This window comes from Herpailurus yagouaroundi, unplaced genomic scaffold (assembly GCF_014898765.1).
Source record: "Herpailurus yagouaroundi ecotype Mexico unplaced genomic scaffold, PumYag 29, whole genome shotgun sequence".
Classification (NCBI taxonomy): Eukaryota; Metazoa; Chordata; class Mammalia; order Carnivora; family Felidae; genus Herpailurus; species Herpailurus yagouaroundi.
In genome coordinates this window covers 81,425,094-81,437,008 of record NW_024412377.1, presented here as the reverse complement: position 1 = coordinate 81,437,008, position 11,915 = coordinate 81,425,094, and the positions used below count along the sequence as shown (strand labels likewise).

At 40.4% G+C, this 11,915-nt stretch overlaps 1 pseudogene; it reads left to right on the top strand.

The window, feature by feature from the left end:
* Nucleotides 1-430: 430 nt before the first annotated feature.
* Nucleotides 431-659, top strand: LOC121017132 (uncharacterized; annotated as a pseudogene).
* The last annotated feature ends 11,256 nt before the right edge of the window (nucleotides 660-11,915 follow it).

The window sequence follows — 11,915 nt, the reverse complement described above, 5'->3', positions numbered from 1 at the left end:
TGAATTCACCATCTAATAGAGTGTTGGGGTATAATTAAGATGTTGAAGATCACCAAGAAATCAAGGTGATAAGAAGCAACAAATAAAAAAATGCACATGACAGAATTCACTATGATGAGAAAGCTTATAGTCGAGGTGGAGGGTAGGATCAATGCTAGCAAATTAATTAGAGAATAATTAGGTAAAGTTGAAGTAGTAGATTAGGTTGCTTTGGAATGCTGCTCTGAAGTTACCTTTAACTTATTTGGAGAGCCTATGGGAATTTTTGAGTATAGTCATGTCATGACTGTATCTTCTGTTTAAAGAAAAACATGATGGCAGGGACATGAGAAAAAAAAGTACTGTGTCTAGAAGGGCCACTGTAATAGCTATTAAATGTGTAACTGTGAAGCACTATAACCTAAACTTAGGATGTGATGGTGGTTATGGTATTGCTTCTTGGCCTTTTGGCCAAGATCAATTGTGGTAGCGGTTTTGGAAATAGAGGAGGGAAGAGAAATAGATTTTATTTATTTATTTAATAAAATTATAATGTTTATTTATTTTTGAGAGTCAGAGCGTGAGCTGGAGAGGGGCAGAAAGAGAGGGAGACACAGAACCCAAGCAGGCTTCAGGCTCTGAGCTGTCAGCACAGAGCCTGATGCGAGGCTCAAACCCACAAACTGCCATATCATGACCTGAGCTGAAGTTGGATGCTTAGCTGACTGAGCCACCCAGTTGCCCTGAGAAATAGATTTTAAAGGAAAAATGGTCATAGTTCGTTGTCTGCAAAAGGCAGAAATTAAGATGAATCCAATAACTAGAGCCCAGAGGACAACAAGTACCTAAAGGTCCTCCCAGAGAAACAGTGGTCTCAGGTCTCTGACCTGAGCCCACTGAGGTCGAGGGCAACATGGAAAGGAATGGAATGAGCCTTTGGGTGTACCAAGTGTAAACAAAAACTAAACAAAGTCATAACTAAGATAAAGTCAGGTAAAATACCTAACTGAACTGTCAACCTGAAAACTTAGGCAGAGATCCTAGATCCATATAAAAGCCATAACTCAGATACCAGAGGTATCAGGCAGAGAAAGAGACTACTGAATGTAAAGGCCTGGGGAAAATATACAGCACAAAATAATACAGTAAAAAACAAACTTAAGTAACTCAGTAAGCACAGTAAATTTACAGGGAAAAACTCTTCATTTAAAAGACAAATATTAGACTCTTAAATACAAAGAACACACTGAGGGTGGATGGGGGGCAGGGGAGAGGGGAAAATGGGTGATGGGCATTACAGAGGGCACTTGTGGGGATGAGCACTAGGCGTTGTATGTAAGCGATGAATCACGTGAATCTATCCCCAAAACCAAGACTACACTGTATATACTGTACGTTAGCCAACTTGACAATAAATTATGTTAAAAAAATTAAAAGTAGTGGACTCCCTCCTCCAAAAAAAAAAACCAAATATTAGAATTGTAAATTAAAAAAAAATCTTACCTATGAACAATTAACCAGAGACATGCCTAAATGGTAGGTATGAAGACATAAACTTGTCACACCACTTTAATACCAATCAAAAGAACACCAGTGCAAAAAATTAAAAATAGAACTACTGTATGATCCAGGAATTTTACTTTAGGATATATATCTTAAGGATATATATACTATATAAGAGATATCTATATAAGAGATATATATAGATATAGATGATATAGATATAGATATAGATATAGATAGATGTATATCTATATAAGAGATATATTAGACATAGATAGATGTATATCTATATAAGAGATATATAGAGATATATATCTATATAAGAGATATATAGAGATATATATCTATGTAAGAGATATATATCTATGTAAGAGATATATATCTATATAGATATCTCTCTCTATATAGATATATAACTATATAGAGATATCTATATATAGAGATATATATCTATATAAGAGATATCTATACCCCCTTGTTCACTGCAGCATTATTCACAATAGCCAAGACATGGACCTAAGTGTCCATTGACAGATGAATGGATAAAGAAAATGTATTATTTATACATGAAGGAATATTATTCAGGCGTTAGAAAAAGAGAAAACCCTGCCATTTGTGACAACACAGATGGACCTTGATGACATTACACGAAGTGAAGTAAGTCAGACAGAGGAACACAAATATTGTATGAGCTCACATAGGAAAGCTAAAAAGACAGAACTCATAAAAACAGAATAGATTGGTGGTTGCCAGGTGCTGAGGGGTGAGGGGAAGTGAAATGTTCGTCCCAGAGTATAAGCTTCCAGGTGTAAGATGAATAAATTCTGGGGGTATAATGTGCAACATGGTGACTATAGTTAACTGTACTGTGTTGTATACTTGAAAGTTACTAAGCGAGTGTCTTAAATATTCTCGCCACACATACACACACACAACACACACATAGTTACAAATAGGGTAACTATTTGAGGTGACGCATATGCTAGCTAACCTTATTGTAATCATTTGGTGATATATGTGTATCACATCATCACATTGCATACCTTTAGACTTACACAATGCTATATGTCAATTATAGCTCAACAAAGCTGGAGAAAGAAAGAGAAAAAAACACAAAAGAACACTTGTGTAACAACATCAATATCTGACAATTTATTTTAAGGCATAAAAGCATTACCATGAATAAAAACAGTAATCACATAATCATAATATGTTTAATTCACCAGAAAGATATAAAAATACTTAACAATAGCCATAAAACTGCAAAAATATTCCAGAAGAAAATTTGTTTTCTCTACAGGTTAAATAAACAAATGAATAAAATGAACAAATGAACAAAAAAAAAGAAATGAATAAATCCACCATCAGAATGGAAGTGTTAATACAATCTTACAGTAATTTTTTAAGGCAAAACCATCAGTAAGGACTTAGAAGATTTAGAAAAACACAATTAGCGAGATTGATCCAATAATCCCATCATGTAATTTAACCTTTTCTTTACCACAGTACCCATAACCCAAATCCTGTTCTTCAAATCCCTTACTCTATCCCTTTCCCAACCCAGAAAAACAACACATAATTTTACATTCTTGCCTTGACTCACATTGCTGTCCAGCCTCCAAAGGGATGGAGTATCTTGACATGTATTTTCATTTATTTTTCTCTGGTTGTGTTCCTCTTCATTCGTATTATTTGGACTAGGTTGTAAATTGATTGATGGAAGAAATATGGTTTTAAATTTAGCAAGATCTCAGCTGAGGACTGATTTCATTTTTTTTTTAACTAAAGACATTTAATTTGAAGAATTTCTTTCATTTTAATTAAATCCATTTATTTAAATTAAGATTAAATTTCTTTGTTTTAATTAAAAAGTAATGATAGTCATTGTTACAGGTGAATAATCCAAAGAAAATTTAATCCTTTCCTACTCTCTCCCTTCCTTAAGGTAGTCAAGATTACCTAATTATGTCTCTCTGTCTATCCAAACTTATTTACTCATATATTTTTGGTGAGAAGGGATGGGAGTTTATATTTATTACTAAATATTTGATCTACTCTACATTACTTAGAAACTTTTACACACTTAACAGACCATGGAAATTTTTGTCCAGATTAATAAATATGGGTTCAACTAATTCCTTTTAATATCTGCATGATGCTTTATAACATAGACGTAGCATAATTCTTCATTCCTCCTTTATTGATGGTTTTGGGTTGTTTCCAGTTTTTCCACCACCCAAGATGCTGGTGCTTTTTATTTCTGTAGGGTAGTGGGAATTCAGGGGTCTTTTTGTTTTTCTTTAAAAGAGTTTTTCAGGGCACCTGGGTGGTTTAGTCGGTTAAAGTGTCTAACTTTGGCTCAGGTCATGATCGCCCAGTTTCTAAGTGTGAGCCCCACATCAGGCTCTCTGCTCTCAGCACAGGGCCTGCTTCAGACCCTCTGTCCCCCTCTCTCTCTGCTCCTCCCCTGCTCGTTCTCATTCTCTCTCTCTCTATCCTTCAAAATAAATAAATAAACTTACCAAATAAATAAAATAAAATAAGAGCTTTTCATTGCCTTACTAAAGGGCTGTTGTCATTTACATTCCCACTAGTAATACATTGAAGGGCTTGCTCTCTGCCTTTGGAGTACTATCAGACATTTTAATTTTTGACAATCTGAAATGTGAAAACTGGTATGTCATTGTTCACATTTCCATAGTTAACAGGGGTGTGCAGCCTTTTTATATATTAACTGTAATTTATATGTCCTTGTCTGTTTATATTCTTTGCCCATTTTTCTATTTTTGTCTTAAAAAATACTTATCGGCAATATTTTCTTCTATGTGAAATGGAAGCGGAGGGGTGGCCCGCACAACTCCCCTGGTCTGTATTAATAGAGTTTTGCCTCAAGCCTCCCTTTCACTTTGGCTATGAAGACACGGGTCCATCTCTTTGAGAAGTTGAATGCTTCCATTAAAAAAGAAAGAAAGAAAGAAAAGAGAAAGGAGGAGGAAGGCACTTTCCCACATCACATAATCCTCTTTGCTCTCCATGAAGCCTGCTGCGGCTGCACAATTCATGTGGGATTTCTATTCCAGCAACCAAAGAGCAGGGCATAAAACCCACCTGCAGAGACCCAGCAGTCTGGAGTGCCAATGTTCAGGAAGCATCCGTTCAGTGTCATGCTGCTCTGTTGAAAACCGTGGACTCCTTCTGATAGTCTCACTTGAGGGAATAGAAGCCCCAAGGGTAGCAGCCAAACGGCCTGGCTCTCGGCCTGCCGTAACCATGCTTTTATCTCACCCTTTCGAACACTTCCGCAATACTTAGCTTTTCTTCCCCAGCCCTGCACCCCACTTTCATATTTCATAAGAGTGCCTCACGCACATTCCTAACAGCTTCAAGCTGGTTTTTCAAAAGTAGGAAACAAATGGAAAAGAAATCTCATCTTGCCAGCTGATATGGCTTTAGCCGGCTTTCGGAGAGAGAGAGAGAAATAGAGAGAGAGAAAGAGAGTCAGTCTTAAGGCTGCAGGGGGGCTGACACTCAGGGCAGGAGGCAGCTGTCCGCCTTTATGAAAATGCCACCTTGACCAGCGCCTGCTTTTTTTGAGGGCAGGTTGACTATCGTTCAAACGCAGGACCCATGACCCCTGCTCCGCTGCTTTTTGTCCCCAAACACCCTAGCACACCAGTTGTGGGGAGGAGATTAAAGGCGCGCCACCAGCCCCCAGCCCACCTCTCCCTCCTCTCCCCCACTTCCTCTGGCCCTCTGGCTTCTCTTTAAAAGGCTTCGGCGGCACATCCAGTGCAGCACAGTGATTGTTTGTCTCCTCTCATTTCCCATGCGTGGTGGCAGTTCATCCTCGGATCCTGTCACAAAGTCCTCCCGAGACTCCCCCGAGAGGATGACACGGATGTGCGTGCATATTTCCACCCACACACAGACCAGCTGGAAATGTCGGATGGTAGCTGTGTTTGAGCAAATATTAATTTCTCCAGGAGCAGATTTTAAATTTAAATCATATCCTAAGAATATAGTTTGTCTTGGGGCGCCTGGGTGGCGCAGTCGGTTAAGCGTCCGACTTCAGCCAGGTCACGATCTCGCGGTCCGGGGGTTCGAGCCCCGCGTCAGGCTCTGGGCTGATGGCTCAGAGCCTGGAGCCTGTTTCCGATTCTGTGTCTCCCTCTCTCTCTGCCCCTCCCCCGTTCATGCTGTGTCTCTCTGTCCCAAAAATAAAATAAACGTTGAAAAAAAAAATTAAAAAAAAAAAAAGAATATAGTTTGTCTTTAGGAAACTTTCTTGAATCGAATACGTGGTGTTGTTGTTTTTAATCTTAAGGGAAGATCACTCCCTAAACGGTTTCTTTCTTTCACTCCTGTAAGACCTTTATTGAGGGATAAGTTATCCATACAATGCACCCATTTTAAGTGTACAATTTGCAGAGTTTGGGCAAATGTATGCAGTTGGGCAGCTGTCCCCACAACCTGGTGTTAGAGCAGTTGAGTCACCTCAGAACTCCTGTCTTGCTTCTGGTAGTCAGCTCCTGCTCTTACTTCCAGCCCAGGCAACAACTGACCTGCTTTCTGTCTCTATAGTCTGTCTTTTCTAGAAATTTCGTGTAAATGGAATCACACAATATGTAGTCCTTTGTGTCTAGTTTCTCTGACTTAGCATAATGTTTTTGAGATTCATCCACACTGTTGTGTGTCTCAGTACTTTGTTCTTTTTCTATGGTTGGATAGTGCTCCACTGTGTGGATATAGCACATTTTCTTTACCCATCTACCAGCTGATGGACATTTGGGTTGTGTCAGGTTTTTGACTATGGTGTCTCCACTGTGAACATTTGCATATGAGTCATTTTGTGGACGTATGTTTTCATTTCTCTTGGGTAAACTGCAAGTTGTAGAACTTCTGGATCATATGATATGGTAACTATATGTTTAACTCCCTAAAACACTCACTGCCCGGGCACCTGGGCAGCTCAATCAGTTAAGCATCTGACTTCAGCTCAGGTCATGATTTCACAGTTCATGGGTTCGAGCCCTTTGTCGGGCTCTGTGCTGACAACTCAGAGCCTGGAGCCTGCTGCAGATTCTGTGTCTCCCTCTCTCTCTGACCTTCTCCTGTTCATGTTCTGTCTCTCTCTCAAAAATAAATAATAAACATTGAAAAAATAAAAATGAGAAACAAAATGCTGCCAACCTTCAAACAAATTCTTTTTTTTTTTAATATATGAAATTTATTGTCAAATTGGTTTCCATACAACACCCAGTGCTCATCCCAAAAGGTGCCCTCCTCAATACCCATCACCCACCCTCCCCTCCCTCCCACCCCCCATCAACCCTCAGTTTGTTCTCAGTTTTTAACAGTCTCCCATGCTTTGGCTCTCTCCCAATCTAACCTCTTTTTTTTTTTTTCTTCCCCTCCCGCATGGGTTTCTGTTAAGTTTCTCAGGATCCACGTAAGAGTGAAAACATATGGTATCTGTCTTTCTCTGTATGGCTTATTTCACTTGGCATCACACTCTCCAGTTCCATCCACGTTGCTACAAAAGGCCATATTCCATTTTTTCTCATTGCCACGTAGTATTCCATTGTGTATATAAACCACAATTTCTTTATCCATTCATCAGTTGATGGACATTTAGGCTCTTTCCATAATTTGGCTATTGTTGAGAGTGCTGCTATAAACATTGGGGTACAAGTGCCCCTATGCATCAGTACTCCTGTATCCCTTGGATAAATTCCTAGCAGTGCTATTGCTGGGTCATAGGGTAGGTCTATTTTTAATTTTCTGAGGACCCTCCACACTGCTTTCCAGAGTGGCTGCACCAATTTGCATTCCCACCAACAGTGCAAGAGGGTTCCCGTTTCTCCACATCCTCTCCAGCATCTAGAGTCTCCTGATTTGTTCATTTTGGCCACTCTGACTGGCATGAGGTGATACCTGGGTGTGGTTTTGATTTGTATTTCCCTGATAAGGAGCGACGCTGAACATCTTTTCATGTGCCTGTTGGCCATCCGGATGTCTTCTTTAGAGAAGTGTCTATTCATGTTTTCTGCCCATTTCTTCCCTGGGTTATTTGCTTTTCGGGTGTAGAGTTTGGTGAGCTCTTTATAGATTTTGGACGCTGAACATCTTTTCATGTGCCTGTTGGCCATCCGGATGTCTTCTTTAGAGAAGTGTCTATTCATGTTTTCTGCCCATTTCTTCCCTGGGTTATTTGCTTTTCGGGTGTGGAGTTTGGTGAGCTCTTTATAGATTTTGGATACTAGCCCTTTGTCCGATATGTCATTTGCAAATATCTTTTCCCATTCCGTTGGTTGCCTTTTCGTTTTGTTGGTTGTTTCCTTTGCTGTGCAGAAGCTTTTTATCTTCATAAGGTCTCAGTGATTCACTTTTGCTTTTAATTCCCTTGCCTTTGGGGATGTGTCGAGTAAGAGATTGCTACGGCTGAGGTCAGAGAGGTCTTTTCCTGCTTTCTCCTCTAAGGTTTTGATGGTTTCCTGTCTCACATTCAGGTCCTTTATCCATTTTGAGTTTATTTTTGTGAATGGTGTGAGAAAGTGGTCTAGTTTCAACCTTCTGCATGTTGCTGTCCAGTTCTCCCAGCACCATTTGTTAAAGAGACTGTCTTTTTTCCATTGGATGTTCTTTCCTGCTTTGTCAAAGATGAGTTGGCCATACGTTTGTGGGTCTAGTTCTGGGGTTTCTATTCTGTTCCATTGGTCTCTGTGTCTGTTTTTGTGCCAATACCATGCTGTCTTGATGATGACAGCTTTGTAGTAGAGGCTAAAGTCTGGGATTGTGATGCCTCCTGCTTTGGTCTTCTTCAAAATTACTTTGGCTATTCGGGGCCTTTTGTGGTTCCACATGAATTTTAGGATTGCTTGTTCTAGTTTTGAGAAGAATGCTGGTGCAATTTTGATTGGGATTGCATTGAATGTGTAGATAGCTTTGGGTAGTATAGACATTTTGACAATATTTATTCTTCCAATCCATGAGCAGGGAATGTCTTTCCATTTCTTTAAATCTTCTTCAATTACCTTCATAAGTTTTCTGTAGTTTTCAGCATACAGATCTTTTACATCTTTGGTTAGATTTATTCCTAGGTATTTTATGCTTCTTGGTGCAATTGTGAATGGGATCAGTTTCTTTATTTGTCTTTCTGTTGCTTCATTGTTAGTGTATAAGAATGCAACTGATTTCTGTACATTGATTTTGTATCCTGCAACTTTGCTGAATGCATGTATCAGTTCTAGCAGACTTTTGGTGGAGTCTATCAGATTTTCCATGTATAATATCATGTCATCTGCAAAAAGAGAAAGGTTGAGTTCATCTTTGCCGATTTTGATGCCTTTGATTTCCTTTTGTTGTCTGATTGCTGATGCTAGAACTTCCAGCACTATGTTAAACAACAGCAGTGAGAGTGGGCTACAAATTCTCAAGAAAAATATTTACTTGTCATTTTCAAGGTTGTATTTGCCATGAAATTACCCAACCTAAAAAATAAATAAATAAAAACTCCGAGAATTATTTGCCAAAGTTGTTAAAAATGGGATCCTGGGCAATAAAAGTAAGAACTAGGGGCGCCTGGGTGGCTTAGCGGGTTAAGCATCCAACTCTTGATTTCGGCTCAGGTCATGGTCTCATGGTTCGTGAGTTCAAGCCCCACATCAGACTCTGTGGTCACAGTGTGGAACCTCCTTGGGATTCTCTCTCTCTCTCTCTCTCTCTCTCTCTCTCTCTCTCCCCCCCTCTCCCTCTCTCTCTCTCCCTCCCTCCCTCCCACACTGTTTCTCTCTCTCTCAAAATAAATAAGTAAACTTAAAAAAAAGTAACAGAACTAAGGAAAGGGAATATTCTTTTTTTTTTTTAATTTTTTTTTAACCTTTATTTATTTTTGAGACAGAGAGAGACACAGCATGAACGGGGAGGGGCAGAGAGAGAGGGAAACACAGAATCGGAAGCAGGCTCCAGGCTCTGAGCCATCAGCCCAGAGCCCGACGCGGGGCTCGAACTCGCGGACCGCGAGATCATGACCTGAGCCGAAGTCGGATGCTTAACCGACTGAGCCACCCAGGCGCCCCAGGAAAGGGAATATTCTTAAATCCTGTTCCATTCCTACTGTCTTTAGCCAAGAGGCCTTCTTTAGAACTCTGCCAACAACAAAAAAAATACAGTATCAACACTGACTGTTAGTCCTTTTATCTCTCCTTCCCTTTCCCCACCTCCAAGGGCTACAGCCGAAGGTGCCATTTTCAGACTCCTTTAGCTAGAGAACTCAGTTGAGTATTCTGAAAGGACAGAAACAGAGGATCCTGGATGCACAGATGTTGCCAATCCTATAGCCACTAGCATGATGGAAGCTGCTAGAAAGTGCTTCATCAACAGAGCACCTAGGGGCTTTCTGGGGCTCTTGAATGTATGCAAAGTGATAGGCCAGGATGTCCCTGATCTTGTGGTAACTGTGGATTCTGGATCCCTGGGAGCAGAGGTGAGGCTAGACTCTACCCTGGCAGTTCGGGATGATAAGGCCACAGCCTCAGACAAGGAAGACAATTTTCAGTTCCAATTCTGCCACTTACAAGTTTTTTGACCTTAAGCAAATTAACTTTTATAATTTTCAGTTTTTATCTCAAAGGGTTGCTGTAAGAATTAACTAAGATAATTATAGAATGTGATTCATATAAGCTCTTTGATGGCAGGGAATCTTTATATGGATCCCTGGAGCCTAGAGCAGTGCCAGATGCATAGTAGGTGTTAAGTAAACATTTACAGAATGACTAAAGTACTTAGCATAATACCGGGAGAGATTATTCATTTATTCACTCATTCAATCTTCTGTTTATTATTTATTGAGCACCTACTACATGTTTGTCAAAAGCTAAGCTGAGCCACCAAATATCAGAGTAGCTGATTAAGACAAGTCGAAATGAAACAGCGAAATGTTAATCACTTACTGTGATAAAACACACAAGAAGTTACACTGCAGAAAACATCAATTTCCTCACTGTTCCGTTTTCCCCCAAAGAATGACATCATTGAGGGTTAGGTGGGTTGGCACAGACATGAAGTATTATCTCACTATCAGGAGAGTCCTGGTCAAAAGACTCCTGCCATCTTATGGACCTGATAGCCATGGGGGTGGGAGGGCGGGAAGGCAGAGGGGAAAGAGCTAGAAGTGAAAAAGTACTGAGTACTGAGTAGAGTAGAGAAAAGTAGTCTTCAAGTTTTGTCTCCCCTCCTCTCCTTGGGAGGTCCCTGCAGAGGCCTTTGAGAAGGCCTCTACCTGAGGGCTTCACTGATAAAGAGGCCTGCAAATGTAGTCTCCTGGCTAGGAATAGAGATGTGTGTAAGAGCGTGACCAGCCAGGGGGCCTGTGTCCTAGACTGCACTCCCTTCAGAGACTGCAGTACATGGCTGTGCACCAAGACTAATGCGGGGAGGACAGCTTTTCTCTATCAGGCCTGCCAGGTAAAGCCTTTGTAAATGTCTATGGTTGGGCATGAAAAAGCACACACAGGTTTTGGGCCAGGAGCCAATCTCCCCAAAGTTGCTATTAGAGTGGATATGGTCTCTGTCCTCACAAAAGCATGCAGACTGTTGAGTAGGCACACCGTAAACAGGTAAACAAATAACAATTGACGGATTATGATGAGGGCCCTGCTGTGTGTATGTGTTAGGGGTGGAGAATCCAGAGTCCAGAGAGGGAGAAGAGCAAGATGTCCCTACCTTAGTCTGAGTGCTCAATCTAGCCCCCTCAGAGGCGCTATCTGAGCTGAGAACTGAGGATGAGATGGAGCCAGCCAAACTGAGGGCAGGGAGAGGAATTGGGAGAGGTCAAGCACACAAGCTAAATAAATATCCATTCATTCCTCCTTTTGTTGCATCAGCTTTAACTAATTATTGCGGCTATGCTTGAGGGGGCACATGAGACTTCTGCTGAGCCTCATTCAAAACTGTACAGCCCACCAGTTTATAACAATTTTTTTCGTTGATATACAAAATTGGTGCATCCAATAAAATCTATCTGTGGTAACACAGATCTCAAACACACATGAGTCAGATGTTCCCAGTATCTACAAAGTCTCTGATAAATTTGGATGAACCTCCATTGTGTAGCTTTATGGAAAGAACCAAAAGAATAGGTTTAGCTAAAATTCCTTGGTGATCTTGCTCCTTCTTTGAATACCAGAGACTGGAGGTGCTACAGAAAACAATGGTTACTTTTGACTTTAGGGAGGAGAGATGGGTCTATGGTTATTTTCCAGAGGACTCTGGAGGGTTTCCTGTACTCACGAGTCTGTCCTTTGTAAGTCTCTGACACAAAGTTCATTGTCAAAAATGAGCTGGGCCTTTTGGTAATTGTGAAAGGCCATCTACATATAGTGAAAAGCCACTACCAGTTATTATAAATCTTGTTTTTGTCCAAGATTAGTTAT